Here is a 21,379-nt window from a genome sequence, read left to right as displayed (position 1 = left end):
GCAAGGAACAGATGAATCCCTAGAAATATACAATTTACCTAGACTGAATCATAAAGTAATAAAAAGTCTGACCAGACCAATGACAAGTAAGAAAAGTAAACCAGTCAGCAAAAGTCTCTCAAAAAATAAATGCTCAGGACTTGATGCTTCACTGGTGAATTCTAGCAAACATTTAAAGAAGATCTTTTAATTTAATCCTTCTCATACTCTTCTAAAAAATCAGAAGAGGAAATACTTTCCAATTCATTTTACAAAGCCAGCATTACCCTGATACCAAATCCAGGCAAGAACACTAAAAGAAAAGAAAATTATAGGCCAATATCCCTGATGAACATAGATGCAAAAATTTTCAACAATAAATTTAACCATGTGAAAAATCTGTTTGATGTTTTTTTCTCTCTCTCTCTCAAATTGAACAAGACATTAAAAGGATCATACACCATAATCAAGTAAGATTTACTCCTGGGATGCAAGGATGGTACAACATCCACAAATCAATCACTGTGAAACATCACAAAATTCAACATCCTTTCATGATAAAAAGTCAACAAATTAGGTACAGAAGGAAAGTCCCTCAACATAATAATGGTCATATATAAGCCCATAAGCTAACATCATACTCAATAGTGGAAAGCTGAAAGTTTTCCCTCTAAGCTCAGAAACAAGATAATAATGTCAGTTCTTACTACTTCTATTCAATCTATTGCACTGGATATTCTCACCAGAGCAATTATGCAAGGAAAATAAATAAAAGGCATCCAAATCAGAAAGGACAAGAAAAAACTGTCTCTGTCTGCAGGGGTCTTTTGTGGTTCTATACGATTTTAGGATTTTTTTATTTTCCTGTGAAAAAAGGTTTTGGAATTTTGATAGGGATGCACTAAATCTGTAGATTGCTTTGAGTGATGTATATATTTTAACAGTATTAGTTCCTCCAATTCATGAACATGGGATACTTTTGTGTCTTCTTCAATTTAGTCTTACATACGGAAGAATCTCCACCAAAAACTGGTAGTACTAATGAATAAATTCAATAAAGTTGCAGAGTACAAAATCAATATATAAAAATTACTGTTTCTAGCCCTGGTCAGTTTAGCTTAGTGATTAGAGAATCAGCCTGCAGACTAAAGAGTCATGGGTTTGATTCCAGTCAAGGGCATGTACTTCGGTTGCAGTTCAATCCCTGGTTCTGGTTGGGGGTGTACAGAAGGCAACCAATCTATGTGTCTCTCTCACATCGATGTTTCTCTTTTTCTCTCTCACTCTCCCTCTCTCCCTCCTTCCCACTCTATCTGAAAATCAATAGAAACTATATCCTCGGGTGAGGATTAATTTTTTTTTTTACTGTTTCTATATACTAATAAATTAATTTTAAAAAAATTAAAAAAACAATCTCATAATAGCATCAAAAAATAAAATACCTAGGAATGAATTTAACCAAGGAGGTGAAAGATCTGTATACTGAAAAGTATAAAACACTGATGAAATTGAAGAAGACACAAAAGTATCCCATATTCATGAATTGGAAGAACTAATACTATTAAAATACATACATCACTCAAAGCAATCTACAGATTTAGTGCATCCCTATCAAAATTCCAAAACCTGCCCTGGCCGGTTTGGCTCAGCAGTTACAAGTGTTAGCCTGCAGTCCCGAGAGACCCAGGTTCGGTTCCCGCTAAGGGTACCTTGATTGCAGTTTGTCCCTGGCCCTGGTTGGGTTGTGCAGGTGGCAGCCACTTGATGTGTCCCTTTCACATCAGTGTTTTTCTCTCTCTCCTCCTCTTTCTCCCTCCCAATCTATCCGAACAGAAAATGGAAAGATGTCGAGTGAGGATTAAAAAAAAAAAAAAAAAAAAATCCAAAACCTTTTTTCACAGAAATAAAAAAAAAAAATCCTAAGATCATACAGAATCATAAAAGATCTCAAATGGCCAAAGCAATCTTGAGCATGAACAAAGCTGGAAGCATCATACTAAATGACTTCAAAATATACTATAAAGCTATAATAATGAAAACAGTATCACCCGGCTGGGTAACTCAGTTGGTTGAGCAATGTCCTATACATCAAAAAGGTTGCAGGTTCGATCCCCAGTTCGGGTACATATGGGAAGTAGCCAATTGATGCCCACCCCCCCACCCCCCCGCCCCGCTTCCTCTCATTCTCTCTCTGAAACAAAAATCCATAAAAATATCCTCGGGTGAGATTTAGAAAACAACAGTAGTGGCATAAAAACAGACATACAGTCCTGGCTGGTGTCACTATGGTTAGAGCATCAGCTCACACACCTAAGTTTCATGGGTTTGATTCCTGGTCAAGGGCAAATACCTGGGTTGCAGGTTCAATCCCCAGCCCTGGCTGGGGCATGTGCGGGAGGCAACTGATAATGACTCTCTCTCTCAGACTGATGTTTTTCTCTCTCTCCCTGGCCTTCCCCTCTCTCCAAAAATAAATGGAAAAAATATCCTCAGATGGGGTGGAGAATGGTCAGCAGGCTGGCAACTCATGGGGGTGGGAACTAAGAAGACCCTTGTGATTATGTGATTGTGACTTCCACCCTTACCTCTGTACTTCTGGGCACAGAAGCCCAGAGATGGATGGCCAGTGTTCAAGCCTGAGTAAAGGTATCTGACTGTCGCTGCTCTTCCCTAGGACCTCTTAATCCTTCTGGCACTGGAACCCTTCAGTGGGGGTGTGGCCAGGGCTATAAGGTTCATTCCCTATGTTAAATTTCCTTTCTTCATGTCTAGCTATCCCTGAGGTTTTATTCCCAGGAGAAGGAAATATCTCTACTGGGTCAACCCTAGTCATTTCAAGAGAATAAAGGTCTCAAGTATAGGAAACTCCTCTACCCCACTAGAGGTGTGTGCCTAACACACTTCCTTCCCCTACTCCTTCTCAAATGCTTTTTCCAGTTTGATTTGTTCTTTTGTTCTCTTCTGTCCCATCTTATTGCTACTGGGTTTCCCGAGGACAGATGACCTTCTTGGTCATCTTCACTCTCTACCCCCAGAGAGGATTCAGAGACATATTCAATCACCCAGCCCCCTCCAGAGATAGCTGAGTTGATGCATGATATTCTCAGAATGTAGAGGATGATCCTGATGAGCCTAGATAGTGTCCTCCCCACCCTCCAATGCCTTTGGGGCAAAAGCAGCCATTCTTCTTGCTATACTCCATACCCCTAGAGGCTTCAACATTTTTAAAAAGTATGAAGATGGACACTGGCAACAGCCCTATGGGGAGGCAAAGATTCTTTGCTTCGTATCTGACTGCACTGATCTGTCTCACAAGTCACAAGATCATAAACAAGAATTCCTGCCCTAGTTGGGTGGTTCAGTTGGTTGGAGCGTCATCCCACACACTGAAAGGCTGTGGTTTCAATTCCCAGTCAGGGCACATACCCAGGTTGCAGATTCAATCTCTCTCATGTTGCTGTTTCTCTCTTTCTCATCCTCTCCCTTCCTCTCTCTCTAAAATATAAAATAAATAAAAAATTTAAAAAAAAAGATTTTCTTTCTCCCCTCCATTTTGAGATCCAAAGGAAGTAACAAGAAGACTACCAGTTAAGGGCTGGAGCCCTTATGATACCTTCCTGTCCAGAGTCTGATGGATCTTTTTCATTCCAACCATCTACCTTTCCCCTATTGAATGCAATAAAACTCCATCACACACACACACAAAACCTCTAGTGAGGAAAAACAAAAACAAACAAACCACAAACCAAAAAACAAACATATAGATTAATGGAACAGAATAGAAAGCACAGAAATAAACCCACACATTTACCAGTAATTGATCTTCAAATAAGTTGTCAAGAACACCCAATGGGGAAAAGACAGTCTTCAATTAATGGTGCTAGAAAACTGGATATCCGTATGCAGAAGAATAAAATTGGACTCTCATATCACTCTATACAAAACTCAACTCAAACTGGTTTAAGGACTTAAACATAAGACCTGAAACTGTATATATATACAGTAGAAGAAAACATATGGGAAAACCTTCTTGACAATGGTTTGAACAATGATTTCTGGGATATGATTCCAAAAGCACAGACAATAAAAGCAAAAAAGACAAATGAGGTTGCATCAAACTAAAATGCTTCTGCACAGCAAAAAACCCAAGAGAATGAAGAAACAACCTATTGAGAAAATATTTGCAAACCATACATCTAATAAAGGATTAATATCCAAAATATATAAGGAACTCAAACAACTCTGTATCCAAAACAAATAACTAAATTTAAAAATGGACAAAGAGCCCAGCCGGTGTGGCTCATTGGTTAAGCATTGATTGACCCATGGACCAAGAGGCTGCAGGTTCAATTCCTGGTCAAGGCACATGCCTAGGTTGGGGCTCGATCCCCAGTGGGAAGCGTGCAGGAGGCAGCCAATCAACGTGTCTCTCTCATTGATGTTTCTATCACTCTCTCCCTCTCCCTTTCTCTCTCCAAAAATCAATAAAAATATATATTTTTAAAAATGGGCAAAGAGCCCTGGCTGGTTTGGCTCAGCAGTCAGAGCATAGGCCTGCAGTCCAGAGAAACTCAGGTTCAGTTCCCGTTAAGCAGCAGTTCTCAACCTGTGGGTTGCGACCCCTTTGGGGGTCAAAAGACCCTTTCACAGGGGTCGCCTAAGATCATTGGAAAACACGTATTTCTGATGGTCTTAGGAACTGAGACACCACTCCTCTATCCATCTCCAGGCGGGTCTGCCCACATGCAGATATGCCAACATACAACATGAGAAACTGTATTAAAGGGTCGTGGCATTAGGAAGGTTGAGAACCACCGCGCTAAGGGCGCGTACCTCGGTTGCAGTTTGTCCCCGGCCCTGGTTGGGTCGTGCAGGAGGCAGCCACTCGATGTGTCCCTTTCACGTCGATGTTTCTCTCTCTCTCTCTCTTCCTCTCTCTCCCTCCCACTCTATCTGAACAAAAAATGGAAAAATGTCCTCAGGTGAGGATTAAAAAAAAAAAAGTGGGCAAAGAGCCCTGGTTGCTGTGGCTCAGTGGTTGGAGCATTGGCCTGTGGTCCAAAGGGTCACAGGTTCGATCCCAGGGTTGTGCTGTAGAAACCAATTAATGTCTCTCTCTCTCACTCCCCATCCCTCTCCTTCCTCTCTAAAATCAACCAATCAATCAATAGAAAATGCCTTTAAAAATGGACAAATAGCCCTGGCCGGTTTGGCTCAGCGGTTAGAGCATCGGCCTGCGGTCCAGAAAGACCCGGGTTCGGTTCCCGCTAAGGGCACGTACCTCGGTTGCAGTTTCTCCCCTGCCCTGGTTGGTTGTGCGGGTGGCGACCACTCGATGTGTCCCTTTCGCATCGATGTTTCTCTCTCTCTGTTCCTCTCTCTCCCTCCCACTCTATCTGAACAAAGAATGGAAAAATGTCCTCGGGTGAGGATGATAAAAAAAATAAAAATAAAAAATAAAAATGGACAAATAATCTGAACAGACATTTCTCAAAAGAAGATATTCAAATAAAAAATGCTCAACATCACTAACCATCTGGGAAAAACAAATAAAAATCACAGTATCACCTGTTACCTGTTAGAATGGCTATTAGTAAATAGACAAAAGGAAACAAATGTTGGCCAAGATGTGGAGAAAAAGGAACCCTTGTATATCGTAGTTTGGAATATAAATTGGTATAGCTATTACGGAAAATAGTGTGGAGCTTCCTCAAAACACTAATAATAGAACTACCATATGATACAGCAATCCCACTCTGGTATATGTATTTTTTGTTTTTTTAAAATTTTCACTTGAGGATATGTTCTCATTGATTTTAGAGAGAGAGAAGAGGGAGGGAGAGAAGGGGGAAGAGAGGGAGTGAGAAACATCAATGTGAGAAACATCCATCAGTTGCCCCCACCTTATGCACCTCAACCAGGATTGAAACCACAATATGGGTATGTGCCCTAATCAGGAATCAAACCCGCGACCTTTCGGTGCACAGGATGACACTCCAACCATCTGAACCACACTGGCTAGGGCACTTCTGGGCATGTATCCAAAGGAAATGAAATCAGTATCTTTTTTTTTTTAATTCAGTATCTTAAAGATATATCTGCACTCCCATGTTTGTTGCAGCATTATGCACAATAACTACCATATAGAATCAACCTAAGTGTCTATCAACAGATGAACGAATAAAGAAAACATATAATATAAACACAACAGAATATTATTCAGCCCTAAAACATAAGGAAATTCTGTCATTTGCAACAACATAGATGAGACTGGAGGACATCATGACAAGAGAAATAAGCCAGGTACAGAAAGACAAATATTGCAAGATCTCATTCATAAATGGAATCTGAAATAGTCAAACTAATAGAAGCAGAGAGTGAAATAGTGGTTTCCAGGGGCTAAGAAAATTGGGAAGATGTTTGTCAAAAGGTACAAAGTTTTAGTTATGCAGGATGAATAAATTCTGGGGATTTAATGTACAACATGGTGACTATAGTTAATGCTATATTATACTTGCAATTTCCTGAGAGTAAATCTTGAATGTTCTCACCATAAAAAAAAGTAACTATGTGAAGTGATAAATATAATAATTAGCTTAACTGTAATAATCATTTAACAATGTATATGTATACCGAAACATCACACTGTACAATTTAAATATATACATTTTTATTTCTCAATTACATCTCAATAAAGTTCATTAAATAACAATGATAATATCTACTTTCAATATTAACACCTACTTAACAAAAATTAATAGCTAAGTATTAATTGTTAAATGTATGAATGGCACAGCAGAGCATAAACAGTAGGTACGTGATAGATATGTCATATTTACTTTTTTTTTTTTAATCCTCGCCCGAGGATACTTTTTGAAATATCTTCAGATAGAGTGGGAGGGGGAGAGAGAGAGAGAGAGCGAGAGAAACATAGACATGAGAGGGATACATCAACTGGTTGCCTCTGGCACAACCCCAATCAGGGCCAGGGATGAACCCAACCGAGGTGCGTGACCTTGACTGGAATCGAAGCTGCAACTCTTTGGTCCGTGGGCCGACGCTCTAACCATTGAGCAACCAGCCAGAGCTCATATTACTTTTTTAAAAATGTTTTTTATTGATTTTATTAGAAAGAGAGATAGAAACATCAATGTGAGAGAGAAACATCAATCGGCTGCCTCCTATACCCCCTACTGGGGAGCGAGCCTGAAACTAGGGCATGTGCTCTGACAAGGAATCGCACTGGGACCTCTTAGTACATGAGACAATGTTCAATCCACTGAGCCACACTGGCCGGGCTGTCATATTTACTTTTACTAAAGAAATGTTATCTGGCAGTCCCGGGAGGCGGTCTCAGAGAGAATGGAAGGGAGGGAGGTAGAGAGAGAGGGAGAAACATTGACGTGGGAGACACATCGATTGGCCGACTCGGATCGAACCTGCAAACCAGGTGATATATCGGTGAAAATTCTGATACGTGTGATGCCTACCACCTTTTTAAGAGACAAATGTGAAAGAGTTAGAGGCTTTATATTTGAGTAGACAGATGAGTAGAGGATCTGAAATCCACATTTTTGGGGGTGCTCTAATTGGTCCATTGAGAATGACAGTATCACAGGAACATCCTTCAGTGTCCACTGCTGACCCCTGGACATAAGTTCAGCTTTTATACAATCAACATTCTTTACATCTGAAGGATGAAAATGCAAGAATAAAAATGTTGAAGATGATCAAATCCTAGAAGCTACTGAACCTCCAGATCTTCTCGATGGTTATTTTTTAGCCAACTCTAGGCATAGATGTGTTCATGTGAAAGATGACTTTATACATTATATTTCTGAAGCACAGACTCTAAAATCCAAGAAGAGTCACCCCTTAGGGATGAGTGATGTAACTAGGTCTGATGTCCAAATATGTGGATGTAAGGGCAGAGGTCAACATTTAACTGAAGAAGAGAAGTATCAAAAACTTTTCAGTGAAAATAAGAAAATCACAGTTGACCAGCATAAAGATCGATCAAATATATGTGGTCAAAACGTCCAAAAATATTGCTTTCAATTAGACCCTGAGTGTGTAACTGCATTTAATTTGGTCTGGAGCACTGAACAGATTGATACAAGGCCAGGCACTATGGACTCGAGGTATATACCAACAGAACATCATGAAATTCAAAACCAGTGTCTGGAAAAGAGTTCTTCCGACACCATAGATAAGCCAGGGTCTGAAGAAGCAGTTAGGAAGGTCTCAGACCTTAATGTATCTACTGATACAAAATTTCTCAGTATATGACCTCCAGCCAATTTGCTTTTTTAGCTCAAAGGAAGTGTAAAGGGGAGAATTCTATAAATAAAAAGACGTAAAAAGCAAAAAGCAAAAAAAGAAATGTTAAACTTTTGATAGTCTCTGACCATTTTCTTTAATGCAGACTTCGCCTAACATATACAAAGAAGATTCTTTCTTTGACCTCAAATGACTTAAAAAACATCTATACATTATCTCCCCCAATAAAAAAAAAAAAAAGTAAAGTGAAAATAATGGTAAAAAGATTTTAAATCATTTTGGAAATGATGATGAAACTAAAAGGAACAGGAAAATGAATAATCATACAAATCATGCCCTACGATAAGTTGAAATGAAGAATAACTTAAAAAAAAACAAACACAAGAAATGAACTATAAACTAAATATACAACCACCTTATATAACCCAGTAATTTTACTCCTAGGCATTTATTTCAGAAAAAGGAATACTTAAATTCACACACAAAAAAATCTGTACATGAATGTTCATAGCAGCTTCAATTGAAGGAACCAGCAAGGATGTTCTTGAACAAGTAAATGGTTAAACAAACCATGGCATATATACATACCATAGAATACTATGCTGTAATAAAAAGGAATAAACTATTGATACACGCAACCATTTAATCTCTAGGAATTTATGAATTAAAAAAAGGCCAATTCCAAAAGGTTACATATTATAAAATTCCCTACTTATATTGCTGAAATGACAAAATTTTAGAAATGGAGAACAGATGAGTGGTTGCCAGTGCTTAGGGAGAGGTTAGAGGTGGGAATGTAGGACATAGTTAATTTTTTAAAAAAAGATGTTGAAAGTGTAATATCGTAACTGTGGTAAATATGGAACCAACACAGGTGATAAAATTGTATAGAACACACACACATACACATACACATACACACACACACACACACACACGAGTATACAAACAAAACTAGGACATGTATTAATGTCAGTCTCCAGGTTGTGGAATTATACAATAATTTTGTAAAATGTTACCATTGAGGGAAACTGCACAAAGTGTATAAGTGATCTCTCAGCATTACTTACTGTGATTCTATAATTATCTCAATTTAAAAAGAAAAAGAAAAAGAAATAAATTAAATGCAATGTGATTTCCTATGATATGATCCTATAACAGAAAAGGGACATGGAAAAATTAGTGAAATCTGTAAAACAACGTATGGAGTTTAGTTAATTAGTAATGAATCAATGTTGGTTTCTCAGTTTTGACAAATGTTCTTTGCTAATGTAACACGTTAACATTAGAGAATACTGGATGAGAGGTCAGCTGAACTCAACTGTCTTTGTAAATTTTCTATATAAAATCTAAATTATTCCAATTATTTATTTAAAAAATTTAAAAGAACTAGCAGTAATTAAAAGGGAATCAAGAGGAAATGATAAATATTGCAAATAAGCAATGCAAATAGGATTCTCTGAAGAAGAAAACCAAAGCAAAGGTACAGAATAAACACAAAAACCCAAATACAGGGATACTTACTTGAAATTTAAAAAGACTTGAAGCTACACACTGAAAGAGCCTACTAAGTACCTGAATATATCAACCCAGATGTCCAAAAAAGACATTTACTAGAGTAAAATTAATGGACGTAAAAGTAATCCTTTGAGATTTAGGCTAAAAGATCATCTCACTTTGCAAGGTAAAGAAAATAAGACTATCATAAGACTTTTTAACAACGTTTTTGCCAGGAGAAAAAAAATGGAGTCACAGATTTGAGATATTCAAGGAAAGAACATTCAAGCCAAGGATTTTCTTTTCAGCAAAAATGACCAGCTATAATGAGCCGAGAATGTTACAAACATGCAAGAGAATTAATAAAAAATTTCCCATGAGCCTTTCCTAAGTCATCTGTTAGAGAGAAAGCTTGAGACGACCAAAATAACCAAAACACATCATTATAAGGATTGGTCGTACTGGCATAAAAACAGTTATCTAGATCAGTGGAACAGAATAGAGTGCCAAGAAATAAACCTACACCTTTACGGTCAATTAATATTTGACAAAGGAGGCAAGAACATAAAATGGGGTAAAGAGAGTCTATTTAATAAATGGTGCTGGAAAAAAATGAACAGATATGTGGAAAATAAATGAAACTAGAACACCTTCTTATACCATATACAAGAATAAACTGAAAATAGATGAAAGACTGAAGTATAAGACTCAAAACCGGCCCTGGCCAGTTTGGCTCAGCGGTTAGAGCGTCGGCCTGCGGTCCGGAGAGACCCGGGTTCGGTTCCCGCTAAGGGCACGTACTTCGGTTGCAGTTTGTCCCCGGCCCTGGTTGGTTGTGCGGGTGGCAGCCACTCGATGTGTCCCTTCACGTCGATGTTTCTCACTCTCTCTCCCTTCCTCTCTCCCTCCCACTCTATCTGTACAAAAAATGGAAAAATATCCTCGGGTGAGGATAAAAAAAAAATTTAAAAAAAAGACTCAAAACCGTAAGTCTTAGAAGAAAACACAGGCAGTAAAATCTCAGATCTTGTAACAATATTTTTTCTGATATATCACTTTCAGCAAGGGAAACAAAAGAAAAAATAAACAAATGTGACTACATCAAACCAAGAAGTTTTTGCACAGCAAAGGAAACCATCAACAAAATGAAGACACCATCCATCTAATGGGAGAACATATTCACCAATGATATACCTACTAAGGAGTTAATATCCAAAATTTATAAAGAACTTATACAACTCAACACCCAAAAAACAAACAAACAATTCAATTAATAAATGGGCAAAGGACCTGAACAGACACTTCTCCAAAGAGAACATACAGATAGCCAATAGACATATGAAAAGATGCTCTCAATGTCACTAGTCATCAGAGAAATGCACATTAAAACAAATGAGATACCACCTCACACCTGCCAGAATGGCTATCATCAATAAATCAACAAACAAGTGCTGGAGAGGAAATGGAGAAAAGAGAACTCTCTTGCACTGTTGGTGGGAATGGACAGTCACTGTGGAAAGCAGTATGGAGTTTCCTCAAAAAATTAAAAATGCAACTGCCTTATGACTCAGCAATTCCATTTCTGAGAATATATCTGAAAAAACTCGAAACACTAATTCAAAAGAATATACGCATCCCTAAGTTCACTGCAGCATTATTTACAACAGCCAAGATCTAAAAGCAGCCCAAGCGCTCATCACTACATGAGAGGATAAAAAAGCTGTGGTACATTTACACAATGGAATACTACTTGGCAGTAAAAAAGGAAGTCTTACCTTTTGTGACAGTAGGGATGGGCCTGAAGAGCATTATGCTAAGTGAAATAAGCCAGTTGAGAGAAAGACAAACATGATTTCTTTTATATGTGGAATCTAATGAACAAAATAAACTAACAAACAAAATAGAAACAGACTCACAGAGACAGAAAACAGACTGACAGCTGTCAAAGGGGAAGGTGATTAGGGGGCTGGGTGGAAAAAATGAAGGGATTAAAGGGGGACTTCATAGACATACAGTATGGTGATTACTATAGAGAAAGGGGGATGGGGAGGTAGAAGAGAGTAAAGGGGTAATAAATAGTGAAGGAAGAAGACTTGATTTTGGGTGCTGAACACATAATTCAATATGCAGATGATGTATTACAGAATTGTACATTTGAAACCTATACAATTTTATTAACCAATCTCACCCCAATAAATTCAATAAACAGCCCTGGCTGGTTTGGCTCAGCAGTTAGAGCATCGGCCTGCCGTCAAGAGAGACCCGGGTTCAGTTCCCGCTAAGGGCACATACCTCGGTTGCAGTTTGTCCCAGGCCCCGGTTGGGTCCTGCGTGTGGCAGCTACTCGATGTGTACCTTTCAGGTCGATGTTTCTCTCTCTCTCTCTTTTTTTCTCTCTCTCTCCCTCTGTCCTCGGGTGAGGATAAAAAAAATAAAAATAAAAAAATAATTAAAAAAAATTTTTTTTTAATTCAATAAACATTTTTTTAGAAAGGATTTATTATAAGCATTCAGTATATAGTTACTTGTAGAACTAAGACTAGGATGGAGAAAGAATAGTATTTAATGATTATATGCTCTGACAATATATAGGGCTACCATGAAAAATACTGGAAAGAATGTAAATAGCATATGCATAAAAAAACCTTTTTACATTGTTTTTCAAAAACCCAAATTGATGGTGGTTGTATCAATATTGTTATTCCTAGGCTATTCTATGTTTCTTGTGGAATTAAAGAAAATGAATAATTATGGGCATAGTAATTCTATCATATTTTCAGTATGAAAAAAGAGTAACAGATATAACACAAAAGAAATTAAGAACCCCAAAATAAAAACTAATCTTAAATTTGAATTGAAAGTATCAGTATGAACCTACAAGGCATTTTACCTTAATATATTTTCCTAGCTCTGTCCTCTGAAAAGACTTAAAAACAATGACAAACCAATAAACAATGAGTATCTGTAGTGCATAGACTGGAGTCTTGAAATATCACTTCCCATTAAAAAAAATTGTTTTAAGCAGAGGGCTTCTTAGAGAAATGACTGGTTCCAGATCTGAAGTAGAAGATGCAAATATGAGCCTGAAACATCTTGTCATACCAAATAGCAAGGAAGCTAGCAAAGATTTCTACAGTCATCTCAAAATGACTCAGGAGCCAAACTGAAGAAACTCCTAGAGGCCAAGGGAACAATTTGAGTTTCTGATAAGAATATGAATTGCAATGCATTGAAATACATCAAAAATATTTAAAGCCACACACACTTCATAATAATAATGGTCATCACCTGAACTGATTATGTTGAAAACTAAGTAAGTACAATAATTTATCTTGCCTTTCCTATTTGAACTGTACCACTCAGGAAGGGATACGTCGCCTTATAAAATTATTCCAGCTAATAAAAGAAAATAAAATGGTAGAATCAGAATTTCTAATCTAATATTTTACAACTCCTAATAAATTCATGCATCTAGACACAGAGCATTGATAGACGATAACAACAACAAAAAGAGCAAAACCCAGACATTATCATCCTCCTGATGAAAGACTATACCCCACCTATAGTCTTGCCAAAGAAATCGAACCTCAGCCTGGTGGAGCCACTGGATTGGCTGCTAATTTGCAGGAAATGCAAAGGAATATGCTGAACTGCACCCATAAAAGTACAATTTCCAGAGTGCGAGAAACTTCACAGGTTAAAAGGCCTTAGTTCTTCAAGTAAGGAAAAAACAAGAGACATATCAAGTTAACTGGGAGGAAGGGGGGAGGGGGGACAAGTTCACATTTGGGCGATAAAACCATAAAGAAACACTTCCACAGGAAATGTTACTTTGGAAGGAAAGAGAGGGCTATGATTGGGATGGGGTGCATGAAAGGGTTCCTCAGATGACTGCCAAAATTACATTTCTTAAACTGGTAGTTATTACAAGATGTTCATCTTATAATAATTCTTTACACTATACATTTTTGGGGGGGTGCTTTTTTAGTACCTGAGTTTTATTTCACAATATAAAGTTTTAAAAAAAATCAATTAACAGCTAGAGCTGTCCATAAGGGAGTTTCTCGATTTAACCTCTGTTGTCACACCCCCTGACCTATATTTACCTCATTCACTGCCCATTTTCTATCACTTTCAGTTCAGATTCCCCAGCCAACCTCCCACCCACCTCTGTCATAGCCCTGCTGTTTGTACCTACACATTCTGCTCTAAGCAGCTTGGCTCCTACTGCTACTGCTACTACCTTGAGATCTAAACAGAATAATACTGAGACATCAGACACAGTGACAATGTTTCTCAACCATTTTAAAACCACACGCCCTTGCCCTGGCCAGTTTGGCTCAGCGGTTAGAGCGTTGGTCTGCAGACCAGAGTGTCCTGGGTTTGGTTCCCGCTAAGGGCATGTACCTCAGTTGCAGTTTGTCACCGGCCTCGGTTGGGGTTGTGTGGGTGGCAACCACTTGATGTCTCTCTCACATCGATGTTTCTCTCTCTCTCTTTCTCCCTCTCTCCCTCCTGCTCTATCTGAAGATAAATGCAAAAATGTCCTCAGGTGAGGATATAAAAAAAAAGAAAGAAAACCATATGCCCTTTGGAGAAATATAAGATTATCGTGTGTGTTTTACCATGTATGCACAAACACACACACACACCCAAGGTGGTATGCCCTAGGTCAGATCTTTTGCATAGCATCATTAGTCAAGAAGATTGTGGTGATATGTAATATCTGTTGTGAAAATAATGATTAGTTTTAATTTTCCAAATATAATATTTAAATCCTGAATGTTTCTTCAAACTGAAACTCCATCCTCAATCCACCACTACGACACATCCGATTCTAATTCATCCTCCCTAGAAGGTTGTGTGAATTCATCAGCATCCTATTATAATTATTGTACATGAAGGACACATACAGATGAACATAGGATAATGATACTATTAATGGTAACAGTTATTGAGCAATCTGTACCAGACACTTTACATACATTCTCTCTAATCCTTACAAAATTTGCAAGGTAGGTTATCATCACCCTCATTTTATATGTGAGGAAAACTGACAGAGAAGTTGAGATATTCCAGAGTCCCTCAGCATTACTGAATAAGATAATGCTCTTTAAATGGAAAATAGGTTACTTTTCTCATATAACCACTTAAAAATACGGCAAGGAGCATTCTAATGCCCAGTATTATGACTCTGTGATTCAAAAGTGATTTCTATAGCTGTTTATATTAAAGAAATAATATAAAAATTAAAGTGGAAAGGGCATCTCAGGCGCAGTTAAGTGCTTTAGGTAGGTCAAAGGTTGGGAATTTGAGGGCAAGAAAACCACTAAGTAGCATGCTTACGCTAAATGAAGAAAGATGGACCTCCCCCTCTGTTAGATTCACTGTAGAGCAGAAATGGGCAAATGCATATATAAAAATTAGGAAAGGGGAAAATATTTGTTCATGGTATTCATGAATTCATGTACGGAATATGTGTGACCACTGAACAAACAATGCTCTTGCTATTGTTTTATAAAGCACCAGAATGATGGGTAGCAACTTGGGAAAAGAAGAAAATAAAGAGTTACATGCCAAGACCAGGCTTCAATAAAACACTTAGGCAAATAAAACAATTCCTCCAAGCCAATGCTGGCCACAACTTCCACAAACTCTGTATAGGATCAACATAATTTTATGTTGAGGTGGCACTTAAAATTCAGTAAGTCAGCCTGGCTGGTGTGGCTCAGTGGTTGAGCATCGACCCATGCACCAACAGGTCACTGGTTTGATTCCTGGTCAGGACACATGCCCAAGTTGTGCGCCCAATCTCCAGTGGGGAGCATGAAGGAGGTGGCAAATTGATGTTCTTTCTCACTGCTATTTCTATCTCTCTCTCCCTTTCCCTTCCTCTCTCTCTAGAAGCAATAAAGAAAAAACAATTTTTTAAAAATTTAGTAAGTCTTACTTTCTCAAAGTCTTCACTGCTATAAATAACTATTTTGAAAATACCTACTTGGTGTAGAGCATAATGCCAGGAGCCACAAAAATATAAAAAGAAATATAAGGCATGTCCCTAACCACAGAGAACTTAGTACAACATGCATAAGAAAATAACTGAAGATATCACATGCCTGTGTGTACATTCACTTACTTAGGAATTTAAATCATATTTTCCCACAGAAACAACAACAGAAAATGGTGAGATTTCCAGGTCCCTCCTCAAATGTATATTTGTGTGAGCCTCAATAGTTTTCCTTAATTCTCAAAGTGATTCTCAGACAGTCTGAGGAACTGACAGGAAATATTGCCATATAGCTGGAAAAAGCATATGCAATGTTATGATATAGTTTTATAATTAGAAAATAAAAAATTATTTTGCATGACACAAAAAACCATTTTCATTTAATAAATTCAGTGTAAATGTTAGCTATAATTATATGCACAGTACTATGTATTAAGTACTGCTCCAATTGCTTTACATATAATTTATTTACCATCATTATTTTATTTGTTTTATTATTAAAACAACCCCAAAGAGGAGGTACTATCAATATTCCCAGTTTTAAGATGAGTAAACTAAGGAATAGCAAGGTTAAATAATTTGCCTAGTCACCGATCTCAACAAAATTTCTTGGCTGGTGGAGATACATAAAAGATAATCTATTTTCTGAGTAACCTCATCACCCAACATTTGTCACGGGGGCTGAAAATAGGACTGGGAGGCATGAGGACACTCATATACTTATATATATAGTTATAGTTCCATAAGCACTTTTTTTGAGGACTACATAGACTAAAATGAAATGATTCAGAATAGTATAGTCCCAAAAAATTCCATATTGTTTATATCATAGATAGGCTCACACAAGGACCCAGGATGTATGTACATGGGTGTTCACTATAGCAGTGTTTGTGATGCCCAATAACTGGAAAGAATCTTAAATGTCCATCAGTAGAGGGGAGGCTAAATACATTTTGATATTTCTGCAAGGGAAGGCTGTATAGCCTTTTTTTAAAAAGGAGGTTGTTTTAGCCCTGGCCAGTTTGGTTCAGCGGTTAGAGCGTCGACCTGCGGTCCACAGAAACCTGGGTTCGGTTCCCGTTAAGGGCACGTACCTCGGCTGCAGTTTGTCCCCAGCCCTGGTTGGGTCGTGCAGGTAGCAACCACTCAATGTGTCCCTTTCACGTCGATGTTTCTCTCTCTCTCTCTCTCTCTCCCACTCTATCTGAACAAAAAATGGAAAAATGTCCTCGGGTGAGGATAAAAAAAAAAAAAAATGAGGTAGTTTTATACTTATGGATATGGAAACATACCCGATATGTAGTATTGAGTGGCAAAAGGAAGGTGTAAAATAGCTTTTGTTTTATGGTTCCACTTGTGGGAGAGGAAAAGAAGGGGAAAATATATATGTGCTTGAATATGATCAGAAAGTTTCCTAGGAAAAAAATAATTATTTACAGTGCTTACTTTTGGAAGATGGGGAACGAGGAAAAGGGTCAGTAGATAAAAAGATTTTTGTTTTCATATTATATCCTTTTGTATTAAGTTTCATTTTATTAAAAGCATATACTGCTGACTTTAAACAGTTTATTAAAAATAGAGTATTCATAAAAATAGAGTATTATAAAGCCTAAGCTCCACTTATATAGTGGTTCCTAACAATAGAGTGGTATGTAATGAATGACCAGTGGTGAGACATTTCCCAAATAATTTATTCCTAACAGTAGTTAACCTAAAGAAGTTTATGAATGATTTATTTTTTATAAACAAGAGTAAAACCAACATCTCCTAATTAATCCATTAATGCAAAGGGGGTAAAGAGAGGGGCCTTTAAGGGTCCAGCAGAAGGGGAAAAAAAATGATCTCCTACAGATAATTTTTTTTTAGGAGAATCTACATCCCAGAAGAATGGAAGCCATCAAAAAACTTTCTAAAAAAGGAGGTCCCCTCAGTCTGGAAGTCCTCAGAAATGCCAACAGCCTTTTTGAAAAATAAGGGCTCTTATATGGGCTCTAAATTAGTTTGGAAGTATCCCAGGGAGTGGGCAAGATTTGTTTTCAACCTTTAAATATTATGCTTTTGCATATTTTATAATATATTTAAAGTGCCATTTTATCCATTTACCCACAAGTAAATTTACAGTATTTGGAGGACTCTTATTTAAGATGTTTTACTGAAGGGGGGGGGGGGTGCAATAAAAAATGTTTGGTAACTACTGATACAGTCAAGCAAATTTAACGCAGAAAAAAGCTTTTAATGGCCATTCATTCCATAGCCAAAGGATGAAAAGTAAAAGCTGTTAAACATTGTACAATGCCTGCAATTTTTAGTTATCTTCAGTTTTTCCCTATATCTATTCCATGACCAAATCCTGCCATTTTCCTAAAGAACATTTCCTGGTCTTGACCATTCACAATCATTGGACCATCCAAATTTAATTACTTCATGCTTGGGGAAAGGTCCCCAGCCTCTACGGAGTTCTCCACTGTCATCTTGCAGAGCTGTAAGATTCTTTTCAAGCTCACAGAGCTTCCAACTATTTCCAAAAGTTAAAGTACTTATCCAGTGTTTTTAAATATCTATCCCACTCCTAAATTGTCCTCTCCACATAGGCCAACTGGAACTCTTTAAATAAGTCAGACAAATATATTTCTTATTTGTCAGGGGGTTCATCCTCCCTTTCACACTCCTACACACTACCCGCAGAATAAACATCCTCCAGACCACCAAATCAAGTTCTTTCCCCACCCAGTACTCTCTTCAGGAATCCCTTTCCTCTTACAGCCTGCCCACCAGATTCCTGGGATTTCAGTGTTGATGGAATTGCAAAAACCACCCCTTCTCTCTGAATCTCTCCAGCAACTCCTTAGCGGGATTGTCCCAAAGGCCCTCGTTTGAGTTAATCTCTCCAACATTCCTGTGACCTTTGATTTGTGTGGGTCCCGCCTCCCCTTCCGGACACTAAGTTTGTTTAGGGCCTGAGCCCGGCAGGTACTCTCCCACGTCAGCTGCCGCATAGCCAGGCTGGCCTAAGCAGGCCGCTCAGGGAGCAAGGCGGCGCGAGCAGGACTGACCCCAGCGCCTTTCTCCGTCGCTCCCGGCGGAAAAACGTTCTAGGGAGGGGACAAACCGCTTATAGGTGCTGGAGGCTGCGCAGGGCGACCCCGAAGCCCTCTGGCGGGCCAGAAGGCGTGTAGGCGACTAGAGTTTGGCCTGGTGGATGAAGGGAGGCGAGTGTAGGGCTAGATCTCGGACTAAATCTGGGAGGCCGGGCGGGGAGGGGACCACAGTGTGGCTGCTTCGGGAGCTCCGCGAGCCCTGCGAAGGGGGTTACCGTTAAAAAACTCACGGAGGGGAGGAGTTGGGGAGCGTCCCCCACTCACCTGGAAGAGGCTGCCGCCAGTGGCTCCAGCTGCCCCCCTCCCAAATTTAAGCCACGTCAGCTCGGGAATCCCAAACGCTACACCTACCACCGCCGCGCCCCGCCAAGGGACTCAACCACTCGCTGTTGGGACGGAAGATGGGATTAAAACATGGACCAATCAGGGCTATCGGCAGAGCGTTACCAGGGAGACCAGGCACGCCTTGTTTGTTACTAACCCATCAACAACGTCGGAAACCAATCAACGTCAGGAAGTGCTCCGCTTCCTCAAAGAAACAGCCAATGGACTCTAAAGAGGGGGGGCGGAGTCAGACGAGAGCTAGTGTTCCGGAAAAAGATCTGGTTTCGAGCCGGAAATGCCGGGAGGGCAGGCGTTCTGGTCAAAATCAGGTGTTTCAAGTGTTTAGTGGGTCGGCCGGAATCCTCCAGTTCCCTCACGGCGTCGGCCGCGACTGACTCAGACTACCGCTACCGTGAGGGTGGTTGAATAAGCTGTGAGAAGAGAGTGGTGATGTGGGGTTGCTCTTACAATAATAAATTATTAGATCCGGAAAGTAAGTCGTCTAATATGACCTTTTCATTTTAGTCATGAAAAATGAGAACCAGACTAAAGGGATTCGCCCACAAAACCGACTTAGAGATGGAACTTGAACTAGAACCTGGCGTCTATATTAAAGAGGATCAGAGATGTCTCTAAAGACATGAGTGAGGGAGAATAGTAAATACTAGGAAAGTGCCTCTTAAGAAGTGGCGCTTAAACTAGGCCAAAGGTGACATTTGAGGACTCAGGTTCTTGAATGGGAGTCAGTGAGGAGCTCCAGTAAACAAGTCACCGAAATCATGCATGCCCTCCTTAAGCCCCTAAGGAAAGGGGGGAAAGTAGACCGCTCCCATGATTTCAGGCACTCTCTTGACAATAAGAGTGATTTTAAATTTATTTAGGCTTACTGTGTGCCAGGCATCTTCACCTTAATGCTCAATAAGGCCTTTGCTGGCTACTCATCTGAAATTGCAGTCCCCTGCAATTACTGTATACTGTTCTTGAACCTGGAGATATAGCTGAGATTAAGAGAGACAAAAATTCCTGCTTTTTTGGAACTCAATTTAGAGAGAAAATGAAGGTATTTAATATAGTATTGTAGATGGCAAAATGCTTAGGGAAAAAATAAGCAGAGAAAGGGTATAGTGCGTGTACAAGGCTGCAATTTTAGAAAACCAGACCAGTCTGATAATTTCTTTTTTTTTTTTTTTTTACACATGTGCATCCTTTTTTTATTTATTTTTTTGTTACAGATATTTTACCTTTTTACCCCATTGGCACCCCCCACCCCACCCCACCTCCGCCCCGTCCCCGGCTTAGTTGTCCATGTCCATTGGTCATGCATACATGCATATAAGTTCTGTGGTTTATCTCTTCCCACCCCCCCACCCCCCATCCCCTCTTCTGAGGGATGTCAGTCTGTGCCCTACTTCCATGTGTCTGGGTCTACTGTATTCCTCAGACTGTTATGTTCATTATATTCCGTATATAAGTGAGATCATGTGGTATTTGTCTTTTTCTGCTTGGCTTCTTTCACTTAGGATAATACTTTCCAGGTCCCTCCATGTCGTCTCAAAGGATAAGAGATCTTTCTTTCTTACCGCTGCATAGTACTCCATGGTGTATATGTACCACAGCTTTTTGATCCATTCGTCTACTGGTGGACACTTGGGCTGTTTCCAGATCTTAGCTATTGTAAATAGTGCTGCTATGAACATGGGGGTACATATATTCTTCCTGATTGGTGTTTCAGGCTTCTTAGGGTATATTCCCAGCAGTGGGATCACTGGGTCAAATGGGAGTTCAATTTTTAATTTTTTGAGGTAACACCATATTGTTTTCCATAGCGGCTGCACCAGTTTGCATTCCCACCAGCAGTGTATTAGAGTCCCCTTTTCTCCACACCCTCGCCAACACTTGTTGTTTGATGATTTGTTGATGGCGGCCATTCTTGACAGGTGTGAGGTGATACCTCATTGTTGTTTTAATTTGCATCTCTCTGATGATTAGTGATGTTGAGCATTTCTTCATATGTCTCTTGGCCATTTGTATGTCCTGTTTGGAGAGGTGTCTATTCAGCTCCTCTGCCCATTTTTTAATTGGGTTCTGTGTCTTCCTTTTGTGGAGTTGTATGAGCACTCTATATATATTGGCAGTCTGATGACTTCTGTTTCGTCCTCTTGTACTCAACACTTGGAGTGTACAGGGGAGCCCT

The 21,379-nt window shown here is 39.1% G+C and overlaps 1 protein-coding gene across 2 annotated transcripts in view; it reads right to left on the bottom strand.

The window, feature by feature from the left end:
- The window catches only part of GOLGB1 (golgin B1), a 98,401-nt gene extending 79,157 nt beyond the window's left edge, over positions 1-19,244 (bottom strand). For both annotated transcript variants that reach the window (XM_036242318.1, XM_036242319.1), the window contains exon 1: positions 19,126-19,244. The gene's annotated coding sequence lies outside the window, so the exon portion shown is untranslated. The remainder of the gene's footprint in view (positions 1-19,125) is intronic.
- Positions 19,245-21,379: the final 2,135 nt, after the last annotated feature.

This window comes from Molossus molossus, unplaced genomic scaffold, assembly GCF_014108415.1.
Source record: "Molossus molossus isolate mMolMol1 unplaced genomic scaffold, mMolMol1.p scaffold_m16_p_5, whole genome shotgun sequence".
In the NCBI taxonomy this organism is placed as follows: Eukaryota; Metazoa; Chordata; class Mammalia; order Chiroptera; family Molossidae; genus Molossus; species Molossus molossus.
This window is presented reverse-complemented; position numbering and strand designations above follow the sequence as displayed.